This window comes from Lactuca sativa, chromosome 4 (genome assembly GCF_002870075.4).
Source record: "Lactuca sativa cultivar Salinas chromosome 4, Lsat_Salinas_v11, whole genome shotgun sequence".
NCBI lineage: Eukaryota > Viridiplantae > Streptophyta > Magnoliopsida > Asterales > Asteraceae > Lactuca > Lactuca sativa.
In genome coordinates this window covers 238,124,907-238,140,421 of record NC_056626.2, presented here as the reverse complement: position 1 = coordinate 238,140,421, position 15,515 = coordinate 238,124,907, and the positions used below count along the sequence as shown (strand labels likewise).

General features: G+C 35.3%; 1 long non-coding RNA gene across 1 annotated transcript; it reads left to right on the top strand.

The window, feature by feature from the left end:
* The first annotated feature begins 324 nt into the window (after nucleotides 1–324).
* On the top strand, nucleotides 325–3,161 carry LOC122197754 (uncharacterized). The gene is made up of 2 exons (XR_006191418.2): nucleotides 325–603; nucleotides 2,992–3,161. It is a non-coding gene; the product is annotated as an uncharacterized LOC122197754 (long non-coding RNA).
* The last annotated feature ends 12,354 nt before the right edge of the window (nucleotides 3,162–15,515 follow it).

Genomic DNA, 15,515 nt, shown 5'->3' with positions numbered 1-15,515 from the left:
AATCCGTTTAATGTTCTGGAATCCTTGAATTAAACACTGTCTAACGGTACATTCGGAAACATTTCTCGATACCAGAGTCCCGATAAACCAAAAAATAGTCAACTTTTGGACATTTAATAAATGGGAGACCATATGTGGGACCCACATGGCTTAGAAGCCAGCCAATACTCCTTCTAGCCCACGTGGGTTTTCTTCTCCCTTCTTCTCTTTACTTCAGTGCAAGCTTTCCCAAAGGTACATGGGTGGAGGCATGGGCTTACAATTTGTCTGAAACTTCAACTATAAAAGGAGGCTCAAACCACCTTCATTTGCACACAACTCCATTTCTCTCTTAAATCTCCCTCTCTCCCTCTATCAGTTCCAGCTCAAAACAGGAGGCAAACCAACCACTGCCACCACTCGGCCACCCAATGCCATCACCCGGAAAAACCCACCTCCACCTTGGGTTGCTGCTGAAATCGATCCCCAAGAGTCTCTCCACCTCCCCTGCATCGAACCCCACCGTTTTAAGCAAGAAACCGGCGGCAGAAGACCACCGGAGTAGCTTCCTTCCACCTCCGTCACCATCACTATTACAGCCTCAAACCACCGCCTCCACCTGCTGTAAGTCATCACCACCCCCTCCGTTATATTTTGTTGTTTGTTTAATGTTCCTTCGATTGCAACTACTAAAGCCGGGGACCTGCTTCGACAGCTTCGTTCGTTTTTGTATTACGTCGGGCATGAGAACCAAACTCAGGAACCTCCTGTTTAAACACCTAAATAACAAACTTCATTCAATTTTAATTAAATTAAACCCTTGTCTATCCAACTTGAACAACTTTAGTCCCTCCCTTTCAAAATTGTTTTAAAAATAAATATAAATAGGACCATTTACGTTTCTGATTGATCATTAGGGATGGCAAAAATCCCCATACCCAATGGGGAACCCGAAATCCGCACCCGTTTTGACTGGGGAATCCCCAGGTTGACCAGGGATGGGGACGGGGATGGGAATACCCGAATAAAAAAAGTTGGGATGGGGATGGGGATGGGGATGGGGATGGGGATACCCTTAATCCCCAACCCTGTACCCGCCCCCGACATATATTAATATATAAAAACAATACAGAACGTATATTTATAATATAGTTTATAATACATAAAATTTGATCTAAGTAACCTAAGTCATTAGTAATTACTTGGTTGAAATTATACTTTTTGCTTTTTCTTTTATCTAATTTAAACTCGTGTATATATATTTTTTCTCTTTGGTTGATCTATTTTACGTTAAATATCAATCTGATAATTATTTTTTACTCGATTTTTCATGTATATATTTAAATTTGGTAGAAAATTTATATATATATATATATATATATATATATATATATATATATATATATTTATGCAATTTATGGGTACTTATATATTTTATAAAATCTTTAAACTTATGCTGGTAAAATTGAAATTTAGAGTTTTTTCTTACGTAAAAGTTTGCATGTTAAAAGAGATAAAGAAATCTCCGTTTCCCCATTGGAGATCCCCAGTCCCCGTTGGGGGTGGGGATGGGGGTTTATTTATATTCCCCAATGGGGATGGGGATGAGGATGGGGATTGAAATGAGAATTCGGGGATGGGGATGGGGATTGGGGTCCCCTGTGTTCCCCGCCCCCGTTGCCATCTCTATTGATCATTATTTTGGTGATGCATAGTTGCGACTAACATGAGGTATGTTAAACCAAACTTTTTTAAATCAAACATTGTTACCGAATTAATTATTTTAACCCCCAAACCAAATATCCTTTCAAAAGTAGTCCTAAGGCATTGGAACTTGAATTTAAATGTACACAACTTACCCCTCTCCTAGAAATCAGTTTTAAAACTAGTCCTAAAACATAAACTAATTTTTTTATTTATTTACATTGAACCATTTCCTGTGATTTATTTTCAAAATAAATCTGAATATCAAAACTTAAAATTTAAATATAATATTTTAATTCTTATTTAAAAATTATTAACCAACTTGGTCTCATTTACTTTAATTAGTAACTGGACCCTATGTTTTGGTTAAGTTACCAATCAAATTAATTTATATTAATATTTCCTAGGAAACTAAATAAATCTCGACGATTCGTGTTCACGGCAACAACTCTAGGTTCTTTTTTCTCGCATCAAATAGTCGCCAACCACACTTTAAGGTGAGTGTTATGGCCCCAATTTTACATATTTTCGGGGGGGGGGGGGGGGGGGGGGAGAATACATGTAGAGCTCGTATCTTAGACTCAATTATGTGCTTGTACTCAAAGTTTAAAAAAGTATCGTACTCTTCAATGTCTACGATTATCAAATATACTTATAAATTACATGTTTATCCGTATCTGCGGTTGTTAAGTTCAACCTTGGCAGATAACTTTATCTGTATATCCGTATGTCTATTTATGACGTAAATATATAGGTTTATACATTTATACAATTTATAGAACTTGTATCTTAGGCTCATACATGTGCTTGTGTACACTATACTAGGTTTTGTCGACTGTTTAAACAAGTATCGTACAATTTACGTGTATACTTATCAAATATACTTGTTGTTTATCAGTATCTGTGGTTGTTGAGTTCAACCTTAGCAGATAACTGTATCCGCATATCCGTATGCTTGTTTATCCGTATCTGTGGTTGTTAAGTACAACCTTGGCAGAAAACTTTATTCGTTATCCTTACAACCATGGATTTGGTTGCTTTCAAACACAGTTTTAAGTATGTGGTTACTTATGGAACATAACATTTTGGCTTTCAAAGATTCATTACAAACACAGTTTTACGTATGGGTTTACTTATACAAACTATACATTTTGGCTTTTGAAGACTCATTGCAAACACTGTTTTAACTGTTGTTATACATACAAAGATAATACTTTTTAGACTTAATAAAAGTATTACTGTGTTAGCAGAAAACCTGTGACACTCACCAACCTTTGTGTTGACTTTCAAACGTACATGTATTCTCAGGGGATCCTTAGACAAGCTTTCAGACGGAAGATTTGTCGTGGATTTCAGACGACTTAGCTATCTAGTTTTTGTATTTGCCTACTTGTTTAAGGCAACTACTATCTATTATCACTTGTAAGAACCTTGTATTCAAACCTTAATGATGGAATATAAATGTTGTTTTGTTTGTCGTTGTACTTGTGCTATATATTCAATTTATCTGTGATCCATAAACTTAGTCCCACTCCCGGCGTGTTGCGCCATGGCCGGGGGTGTGACAGATTCGTATCAAAACCTTGGCTACCACCAGTATATGAAGTATATTCTGTTTTGAAAACCCTGGCTACCACCAGTATATCAAGTATATTCTGTTTTTAAACCACTTGGGTTGTGGTGACTTGGTAAGGCATGTGGAAGATATGGTGGATAACCTATTGACCCATGTTCAAATCCTGGCACCACTAAGCCCTTGTGGCCATGGAGGTTCGCCTGCAGTGACTCCAGGGCATGAAGCAAAGCTTTATGTTTGCAGCGGGGGATTAGTCGGTGCGCGAAAGCTGGCCCGGAAACCCTCGTTAGGGAAGTTCCCTTTCCAAAAAAAAAAAAAGTATATTCTGTTTTTAAAAACCCTTGCTATTGCCAGTATGTAATGTACTGAGGTTTGGTATGGGAAAATCCCTCATTTCCCTAATATGCGTGTGTTTGTTGCTCTAATGGTTCAGAAACTGTAAGGCATAAGTACCGTACTTATGCTATTAAAGAAATTGTTCATGAGAAGTATATTATTACGTAAAACTGTCGTATTATTGCCGAGTTTTATGACCATACTTAAACTTGATACGATGTGAAACGGATGTCGATATCCTTTATGACATTTGTCACCCGTAGACCTGCCAGTCCGACTGTAGCTAGCATCAAGGTGCGGGATAGTAAATCTCGTATAGATCTATGCACAAAAGCCACGCTTTCCTTCCAGGAAAATCTGGTTCATAAGGGTAGTCCTCCACTTAGTTAATGTTGTAAGCGCCCAAGGACTTGTCTCCCAATTAGGTTAACGACTTTACAAGTAATAATATATGAGCGTAATTTTCTTTCGTATGTAAATCTGATGTATGTTTTGTAGAGTAAAAATAATTATGCTTAAATAATTATTAACTTTCGTACTCTTGTAATGTGTGTCATAAACTAAATTTGTCATAGTTTATGTATTCACCCGTGTAGTAGTTTGCATCTGTAAAACTTGTAATGATATCCCCTAAACTATACCCATTATAGTTTAATCGTAATGTTATTTTTGTGAAATGTTCAAAAAACTAGGCAATTAAATTTAGAAAATGTCCTTTATGCTCTTCATAATACAAAAGGGATTAAGTATCTAAACGCTTTATGAAAACCAATGATTTGTATAAATTGTATAAGTTTTGATCAATCGAAAACCTTTATGTGTGGCTTGTATTCCCCCTGAAAACGTTTAAAAACCATGAAAGCATAGGGGTATGAACTCACTGTTTGACGTGGGATTCGAGTGTAGGTCGATACGAATTGCTGAGTGTCAAATGAAGCCTCGGACACAAACGAATCCTATTCAACATATAGAAGCACATATATGTATTAGATGAGGGCATAAAACTATTTGTTATGGAAGGAAACCACCTTAGGGACTTGGAAACACTTAGAACTAAGTGTTAGAATCATATGTGATTGAAGGAGAGGAGTTTGCGGTCATAACAAAGGGTGTACAGTCATGGGTTTGCAGCCCAATGGGGTTTTTGGCCCAAGAGTTTGCGGCCGAGGTGCTTGCGGTCCATGGTTTATGCCCCAAATTGGTATACGGCCCATGAGTTTGCGGCCATAAACACTCGATGAAAGGTGCGATTTGCAGTGTTTAAAGGTCCTTTCTAGCCTCCCCGAAGTGTTCTAAGTCCCGTGCATAGCTAAAATGAGTGTTTAAGGTCAATATTTGACCAAATACTAGGGTTTACGACCCATGAGGTGTGTACGGCCCATGAGGTGTGTACGGTCGTACTATTAGGAAGCTCGGAATAAGGTTTTTAGCCACCAAGAACTAGTGTGTGTTCTTGGCGTTCTTGGTGAGAGAGAAGATCTAAATGTCACACCCCAAAACCAAGAACGGCGGAACGTTCTGGGGCGAAGGACGTCATGTATAATATCAACAACAATGTAAAGTAGTAAACAAGCAACAACATCATCCATTGCATTAATAAAATAATTATTATACAATTGTATTCTGTCAAATTTTGATAAACACTAAAGCATAAATCAAAATGAAAGATAAGTCTTGAATAAGCTCCATCTTCCTTTCTCCTTGCATCGGTACCTGTCTATGATGACCTGAGGATACAAGTAATTTTGAAAGCGAGTATCAGCTATAAAGCTGGTGAGATCATAAGTATTAATGTGTCTTAATTTGTAAAAACTTATAATTACTAAGACTTGACATTGCTATGAAAGAAAGCTCGTATAAGTATGAAAATGTTTGTAGCTCAACTGTAAATGTTTGAAAATCCCTAGAAATCCCTATGATTCCTATTAGTAACAAAAGGAGTCTTCTACCAAGACTTAACTGTTCTGTGTGTGTGTCTCTTGTAAGAGTAAGTATTTTTCCAAAGTATAACTATCATTATCCAAAAATATAGTTTGTACATTTACGTTTAAGTGAGGTTATCACTAAAAATATGTACTGGAAAAATTAACGTAGTACTAAAACGTAGCTCTAAAAGGGCTACTACCGTACTAATTACCTCAGGCCGGATTTTGGGCAAAGGCACTATGTGATAAATTGCGCCATACTATCGACTAGTGACAACGACATAATGAATGGTCGTAATAAAGAAATGACGTTTGGCACCCGTAGATCTGCAGATCCCAGTGTAGCTAGCAGTAAGGTGTAGGATAGTCAATCCAGTATAGATCTATACACAAACTCATACTATGGACTGGTTTCATCGACATAAGAATGGTCGAAATTAATGTATGACGTTTGGCACCCGTAGACCTGCAGGTCTCGCTGTAGCTAGCAGCAAGGCGTAGGATAGTCAATCCATTATAGAATCTATACGCAAACTCAACGCTCCCCCTTCAAGAGACTTTGGCCGCAACTCAAGTCATGAGGTTTTAAGTTATGCTCCGATTTAAATCACAGTAATTAACGTATTCTCGTCTATGCAATGTAATGTACTGTTCTAGCTGTAATGTAATGAACTGTTCTAGCAAGTATAGTAATGTAATGAATTGTTCTAACAAGTATAGGATTGTAATGAACTTTAATGTTCTACGTGTGCTAGCTGTAATGTGTGTTCTCTTTATCTAGCAAGTATAGTAATGTAAACGTTCTAGTATAGATGTATATGTTCTCGTCCTAGTATAGCTGTATATGTAATGTACAGTAATGTTCTAGAAAGTATTGACTCATGAATGAACTGACTCATTGTATGATATCGCGTTCTAGTAATGGTTCTAGTATCTTCCTGAACTACCCATATGGTAGCTTACTAGTAATCTACGTGGTACGTATGGACGTGGATGTATACCCTTGCTACCCAAGGGCATAGGATGAATTGGAAGGACCTTTTATGACTTTATATGTACACATGATATATAACTAATATTTAAACGACCTTCGGACGAGTATCCGATATCCCACCAGACCACATCTCAAGCGCGAAAAGGAAATAGGGTGGATAGCCTTCCTAAGTCTTTTAAACATTTCTTATATAACTATACATATTGAGGCATGAAATTTATAATATAAAAGCATAAATAAATTTTGTAAGACATTTGAAATATAAGTATTATTTTTAAGAAAAGATCGACTTGATGTCAATCTATAAAACAATTTAAAGGCATATGTATGATAAAACAGTTTTGAGTATAAGGAAAACATCGTTTGAAACACAGTTGTAAATAAGTTTGAAAGGCAATGTACAGAGTAAGATGTACAGTGTAATAAGTAGTTTAAAACATATAAAATGTTTATAAAAATCATTTGAAGGAAACTATTTGGTAAAACGGCTAATGAGTAGCCAAATCTTTTGAATGCTGTATATTAATCACATGTGATTGATGTAATAAGTAATAATATCCTACTTACTAATCACATGTGATTGACATAATAAGTAGCATGATTCTACTTGTATCCCCCCCATAAAACATTTAAAATAGTTTAAAACATTCGTTAAGGGGTATGAACTCACCTGCAGTATGTGACTGGAATTGAACGGGCTGTTATCGTACGGAAGGATCGGACAAGTGCTTGGTGTCAAGTGAAGACTTAGACACACACAATGATCCTAATTACATATGAAACATATGTATATAAATAATTAGTGATTATAACACTAATTATACAAGTAATAACATTTTAGCGCGAGGACAACACTTTTGGTCAAGTGCTAGGAGGCTAATGGGTTGCAACAAAGAAGTGCAATACCCATAATGGAAGTTTAAGGTCAAAAGACCATATTCATTAGAGTTTACGGCCCAGGGGAGTAAGCTCCTGGCCGTAAACTCTCAAACAAGTCATGAAATGGAGTTTAGAAGTACTACAACCTTAGAGGGGAATTGTTTCAAGGCTATACAAGTGTTTGGGCACCACATTGACTCCTTTGGGGAGTTTACGGCCCAAAGACCCTTTTCCCTTGGAGTTTACGGCCGTAAACTCCCTTGGGAGGGTTCTTATTGTCCTTTCAAGTCTCTAACAATTCTAGGAACAAGTCTAGGCTTCAATACTTGGATCAAGGGAGGTTTATGGCCTTAGTGGAACCATTTGATGGATTTTACGGCCATAGAACTCTTTGGGCCGTAAACTCCCTCACACATGAGGTTCTAAGAATTTTAACTAGCCCAAAACTCATCTAGGTACTTGCCCTCAAAGTCTCTTGGCCTAAGGAAGTGTCTAGGGTGTCCTTTGACCCCTTTAAAGGAGTTTACGGCCCAAGAAATACTCTTGGCCGTAAACTCTTCAACACTTGAGCTTTTCATGATTTTTCTAGGTCCTAAACACATTAAGGTACTAGTAAAAAATGAAGACTAAGCCTTAGGAAGAGTTTGAAGTGGTTTTGGCACTTAATCTTGGAGTTTACGGCCTAAGGAGCATCTTGGCCGTAAACTCCCTTCCAAAGTTGGTTTCTAATGGTTTTGTGGGTCTAAATCATGAGTTTAAGGCTTCTAGGTTCTTGTTCTAAGGCTAAAGGAACACTAGGCACTCATTTGTGCCCTTTACTTGGAGTTTACGGCCCAAGAGGTTGTTCCTTGGCCGTAAACTCCTCAAACTACTTGCTTTTGATTTGTTTCTAGCCTCTAATGATCATACACTACGTCCTTAGTTAGATGCCTAACACGGAAATGGGACTAGGTGGCCTTTAGGCTTGATTTTGGAGTTTACTCCCCAAGAACGTTCTTGGGCGGTAAACTCCCGGATCTTGTGTTTTCGACATGCAAACAATGTTATAAAGCATATAACAAGTATTAAAACACATTTAGGGAAGTAGACTCACAATCTGGGATGAAAACCCGAAGATCCGTGAGAGAGTATTTGGCTTTTCTCTAAATGGAAATCAAATAACGAACCAATTTGGTTCAGAATTCTATTTATAGTCCTGAGATTTTTTTGGCAGAAAATATTTCTATTCTCGGAATGGCTTCTAATGACCTAGAGTAATGGAATTACAGTGTTGCACAAAATCCTAGTGCACCCACTCTCCTAATGACTCCTTAGGTGTAAAACCCTAAAACTGCCAAACTTATTCCATAAGTCTGAATATTCACTGAAACTGCTCTACTTCCATTGGATTGATGTGGTTTGATTTGAATGGAAAATTTCAGGTTGTCACACTAAACAAGGATGAAATTAATGAGATAGGAACATGGATTCATCACTAGATAAGAGATTGAAACACAATCAAGATGGAGGATTGCTTACTTTCTTGAGGATGCTTGAGCAAAATCGATGGATGTTGAGAGAGAGTAGAGAGAGAAAGCCTTTGAAGTGAGTAAAGTGTGAAATGAAGGTTAAGCATCCCTTATATAGGGGTGAGTTTTTGGCCAAGGGGGGTGGGTGGGGGTGTACGGCCGTAAACTCGAGTTGCGGCTGTACACTCCTCTTGAAGGGGGTGTTTGGCCCGGATGCTATGATATGACTTTGAAAAAATCGTTCTTGGACGCAAACCCTGATTGTACTGAGTTTAAAATATTTAATTAGACTCAAAATCATGCTAACGAGAGCAGGAATAATTCTGAATCGATTGATTTTAAACGGTTCGCAGAAAAAGAAAATTCGGGTTGTCACAGTTACGAGTCATTTCGTTAAATACAAAATAAAATTACCATTTTACCCTTATCATCTTCATAAAAAATAAAATCAAACGTAATTACGAATCTTGAATCTAATGATATCAAAACTATGATCATACTATGGCAGGTGCCTTCTTTCTTCCCTAATCCAAAGGAAAATTATGTTACTGGGTTCAAGAGTTACTTATCTTAATAAACTAGATGATCATATTATGGCATTCAAGAGTTACTTATCTTAATAAACTAGATGATCATACTATGGCATACATGTGTATATATATGAGAAGGTGATTCAATGTGATTGTTGTAATATTTTTTTTTTTGCTAAGCAAATTTCAGTCTTATGCTGGAAGTACATATCGTTGAGCATGATATTTCTAGACGATGGGAGGTGTCTTTTGGATTGTTAAACTTAGTTAAACCTAGAAAACAAAGTTGATAGTCAATCAATCGATTGACTTATCTGATCATGCGATATCTGGCCAACATGACTTTTGTTTGTTTTGCAATGATGGAGCCGATTGATTAGCAGTTGAACAATTGATTTGCAGGAAAGTGATGTATGTGGCATAAGAGCAACATCTTTAGCTAAATTGATGGTCATAGCAAAGAAAAGAGTATGGAGTACCTGTTTAGCTTCGAGTTTGACTTTGAGTGGAGAACAGAGGTGCGTCAATCGAAGGGTGTGGAGTGACGATGGACCGAAGACAATGGACCGACGACGATGGACCGAGGACGATGATCTGGCGACGATGGTCCGATGCCATGGTGTCGAACTGGATATTGTTGGTGTATCGATTTAGGGCAAAAGATATGTGTCGAGTCGATTTAGGGCAAAGTACTCTTTGTTGATTCTTGTATCGGCAGTCAAAACTAGTCAATCTTATTTATAATAGTAAACCAGTTAATCGTATTCAAAAACAATTATCTGGATAATTAGTTTGGTTAAAATTAGGCAACTATAGTCAAAATTAGTCAAGTCTTCTTATTAGTCAAAATATAAATACAACCCACGGCTTTTTCGGTGTTTCTCTTTTTTTCAATTTTTTCCAAATATTAGTATAGTAAATGTATTTGATAAGGACAATAATGAGAAAGTTGTAGTCATTTTCATAAATAAAACATATTAATTAAAAATATTTTAATTTTATTAATTGAAAATTATATAGATATATTCAGTGACCACTATTTTATGGTCGCTGCTAAAGAGATCGTCCATTTGACTACCCCTTCGTCCAGACGACTTAGCGAAAGTCTCACTGGCCAACATTCCACTCCCTCGCAAACTCCAGCAACCATCGAATTCTTCTGCGACATTACGTCAATTTCCGGCGTACTTAACCACCACAAAACACCTCTCCTTCTAGGCTTTCATTTCCTGTGAATTTCCGGCAGATTTCGGCCATTTCCGGCGAAATCTAAGTTCTCCGGCGAGATTAAAACGCCAATAAGGTGTATTTTGCTCTTCCCTTTTATATTTCTCTTGTTTTCTCACCTATATTTAACCTTAGTTTCATTTTTTTTGTGATTTTAAGTAACTCCGGTGGTGCTCTCACAATTTTCGTCGGCTAGAAGATAATTCCGACAACTTTCGCTTTTTCGGCGACTTTCCGTTACCGGCAGCAGGTTCCACTTTTTTTTTTTATTATTTTTTATTTTTTTATTTTTTATTTTCTGTTGATATTATATGTGAAATGTATATATTTTGTTATGTGAAATTTGCATATTTTTTCGTATGTGAAATTAGATGTAATCTATGAATGTATTTGTAAAATGTATATGCAAATATATATGAAAAAAAATGTATATTATGAAAAAAATGTATATCTATGTGTACGTAGGAAATAATGTATATGAAAATGTATGTATAAATGTATTTCTATGTGAAATATATGTGTATGTGTATGTATATGAAAAAATGTACGTGAAAAAATATATGTATATGAATTGTAGGCATTTTTATGTGAAAATATAGGTATTTATATGAAATGTATGTGAAAATATATGTAAAACTATAGGTATTTATATGAAATGTATGAAAAATGTATGTGCAAATATAGACATTTTTATATGAATTGTATGAAAAAATATATGTGAAATTATAAATATTTATATAGGGCTGTTATGGGCTAACTTTAAACATATGAAATATTTATTATTATTAGCTTGTATGTTAATATTTAATGAAAACTTTATTTAAAATCGTCAGATAAATTATATTTTTAAAAATCTAATAACATAGAACGTTATAGTATCCATAAAGAAATAGTAATAGTTTACTATTTTAAATAAAACAAACTAAAAATTAAATTCAACTAAAGAAATAGTATCCATTAAGATCGTTATAGTATCACGTCTCTATTTTTTTTTTTCAAAAAAATTCTACTAAAGTGACGGCGCTAAATATGAAAAAAAAAGATGATATATATAACAAATATATAATATTGTTTATAGTACAATGTTATAAGAAAAAAGAAAAATAAAAAATTAATACGCTAAACTAAGTTATAATTACTCAAAATAGAAAAGTAAAAACAAAAATAAGTTGAGATTAAAAATCAAAGTATAGAAAAAAAAGTTGATATAAATAACAAATATATAATACTGTTGAAAGTATAATGTCATAATAAAAAATTAAAATTAAAAATAAGATGCTAAACTAAGTTATACTTACTCAAAATAGAAAAATAAAAACAAAAATAAGTTGGGATTAAAAATCAAAATATGGAAAAAAAAAAAGATGATATAAATAACAAATATATAATATTGTTGAAAGTATAATGCCATAATAAAAAAATAAAAACCAAAATTAAGACGCTAAAGTACAATGGTATAATAAATAAGTAAGTTATTTTGAGTTTAAGTCTCTTCCTTTTAAATCATCAAAAACCTAGAATTACCTGCCCGAAATTGATTTAGAAATTAATTTCGGGTTGTCCCGTTTTGGGACTACTTTTTGAATACGTTACCTCATTTAGGATGTAAATGTGTATTACATGATTGATTGTTTAAGAAATATTCGGTTGTTATTTTCTCTTTGCTCATCGTTATATAACTTTATATATACTTAGGAGCTAAGGGAAATGCTGCCGAATTTTTCAAAAAATGGTCAATCATGTAATACACATTTGCATATGAGGTAAGGTATTCAAAAAGTGGGTTTAGAAGTCTACCCTTGTGAATACTCTCCCGTTATCCGGTTTTCTATTCCATCTGATTGAGTGGTTATTCTATCCTTATAAATTTTCAATCTTAATTCTAGTTCTTGTAGAGTAAACACTAAAACCTAACCTATGTTTCAGTTGCAACATGTCTATTGATAAAACCTGGACTACTATTGAAAACCGTAAGTCTACCCTGTTCCAACAAGGACTCGAATCTTTTATTGAGAGGTCCAAACCACCCGTCGATAACAAAGGTCAAATTAGATGCCAGTGTAACAAATGTAATGTCAATAAATTTATACTACTAGCCATAATGAAATTCCATATACCTCAACATGGTTTTAGTCCATATTATGTTATATCGAAGCAACACGCTCGTCTGTTGTTTCATCCATCGGGTAAAGTAGCTTCTCAACGAGCTGGTTTTAAGAGGAATCGTGAGGAGTTCGAGTTGAATTGGTCTAAAAAGTGCATATTCTTTGAACTTGAGTATTGGTCTTCTCTTGAGCTGAATCACAACTTTGATCTTATGCATATTGAAAAAAATGTAGGTGAGAGTCTTTTGGGTACTTCTCTGATGAATGATAAGTCTAAAGACATATCAAATGCTCGGGCGAACTTGATAAAACTAAACATTCGGAAAAGTCAATGGTTGAAAAAGAGTGGAAACAAGTTCCTTAAACCTCACCCACCTGATGAAGCTATTTGTGGAGGCCCAGTATGTATGAGATGGATGTATCCTTTTGAAAGCTATATGAAAAAACTAAAAAACCATCTCAGAAACAAGGCGAGTCTGGAAGGTTCTATAACTGAGGGTTATGTCGCTGAAGAGGCATTATCATTTTGTTCGATGTACCTTGAAGATGTCGAGACTCGATTCAATCGCATAGAAAGAAACAAGGATGTTGTCATAGAAGAAACAAAGTAATGGGTGTTTCAGTCTAAGTGTCGATCGGCTAGCGTAAAGAAAATGAAAAATCTCAGTCTAGAGGAAAGAAAACGTCTACATTGGTTTGTTCTTGATAGTTTTGAGGAAGTCAGAAAGTATATTGCGTAAGTGTTCTTATCTTTTAATTCATTTTGTTTTTTTAATTTCCCTTTTTTTACTAAATATATATATTTTTTCATCAAAGTAGTGAATTCAAATTATTACATCCTGAAAGTGATGAAAAAACTGAATTCCCTAAACGGTTCCTCATAAGGTCTGTTATATGCAAAACAAAAATCTCTAGAGTCTAACAAGGAGTTATTGGCTCTTTCAATCGGTGTGCATGCGAATGCCTTTACTTACACCGCTTGCATAGTGAATGGTGTTAGGTTTATGGTACTTATGTGTGACGCCCAACGATCAACACAAAACTCAGGGGTTCTAACTAAGGGAGAGAATAAGGAGAAATATTATGGTCAACTAGAAGAGATTATCGAGTTTCATTATCCTCATAAATATTCCACCGTACTTTTTGGTTGCAAGTGGTTCGATACTGCAGGAGCTAAATCTGATAATAATTTCACCAGTATCGACCCACAATGCAAATTGAGCAGCGAAGATCAACTCATATTTGCTACACATGCCAAGCAAGTATTTTACATCCAAGAACCTTCTCGAAGTGACGAAAATTACAACCAACAGTGGGTTGTTGAAAATGTTAATCATAGAAGAATTTGGGATCTACTGATGAACGATGTCGACCATGATCCCATTGAAAATGTTGACAATGATTCTCATTCTTAGTAATGTTTCTTCTAATTTCACTCTCTCAATCGACTATAGTCAGTACTTTCAAAATTCTCAATAGGTTGAAGATGATATTGAAGTTGACCCACCAACGCGTATCATCAGTAATGTGTCTGATTGCAAGACTGATTATGACAAGGAAGATTCTGATTATGATAGTGATGTGTCAGCAGACACTAAAGTGTCTGGGGGAGAGAATGATTAAAAAAATCTTTACATTTGACTAGTAAAATAAGGTTTCTATTTGTTGTAATCATATCATATTATATGTATATATATTCATATTGTGTTATAATTTTTCAGAATGTCATTTTTTTGGATTGCATTGCTCCATCTCATGGCTGCTGTGATGGGGCATGGAGGCGACGGTGGTGACGAGCCACCACATCCGTTCGGTGGAGGTTTTGGTGATCACCAGAATGATGGTAATTAAGATTTATTCTAATTCATTGTATTACATATTGTTTGTATATAAAAATTTATTTTGACTAATATTTTTTTATGCAGTGGTGCCTCCGAGACGAAGAGGCATGGCGGTAAATAAAAAAATGCACAAACTATTTAAAGTTAATGGTGACCGGCCTCTGAAGATAGTATTCGACATAAATACTAACATACCGATTAGGGAGGTGTATGAATGTTTCTTTCGGGAGGTTGGGAGTGATATGTGGCGAGACATCGGTTTTGATAAGGACACATGGACTGATGTTTCTGAAGCCGAAAGGGTTGGCATGTTCCAATATCTTTCGGTGAATTATTTATAAAGTTATATTTTTTAATATTGTCTAATTTGATTTATTTTTAACTTCTCTATTTCTTTTTTGTAGACATGGTTTGATTTTGGAGCGATTACAAATCATCCCATTGCTCCAACTTATTGGGTGTCACTGAACAATCGGATATGTGCGCGGTATAGAGGCCGCAAAAATATTGCAAAAAACCGTTTGATTGATTTTGCAGGGGATGTGGAGGCAGCAAGGGCTCAAGCCCTTACGGATATGGATCGACAACATTGGAATGCTAAAATCGACCATTTCTTAACAAAAAATCATCAAAAACGATCTGATAGAAACAAAGAATGCCGGAAGAAGCAAGTAGTGAAGAATCGTGGAGGGACGTGCAACTATGGTAGTGCTTGTTTCAAGAAAGTAAGTTACAATAATGCTTATTCAGTTATACCATATTTTTTAGTGTTTATTCAAATATAACATATTTTGTAATGTTAAACAAAATTTGAATAGACTTGAAGTATTTCATCGTGTGTATGTGAATAAAAAAGGGGAATTTGTTGATCCTTTAGTTGAAGACCAATATGTAAGTTATTATTACTTTAA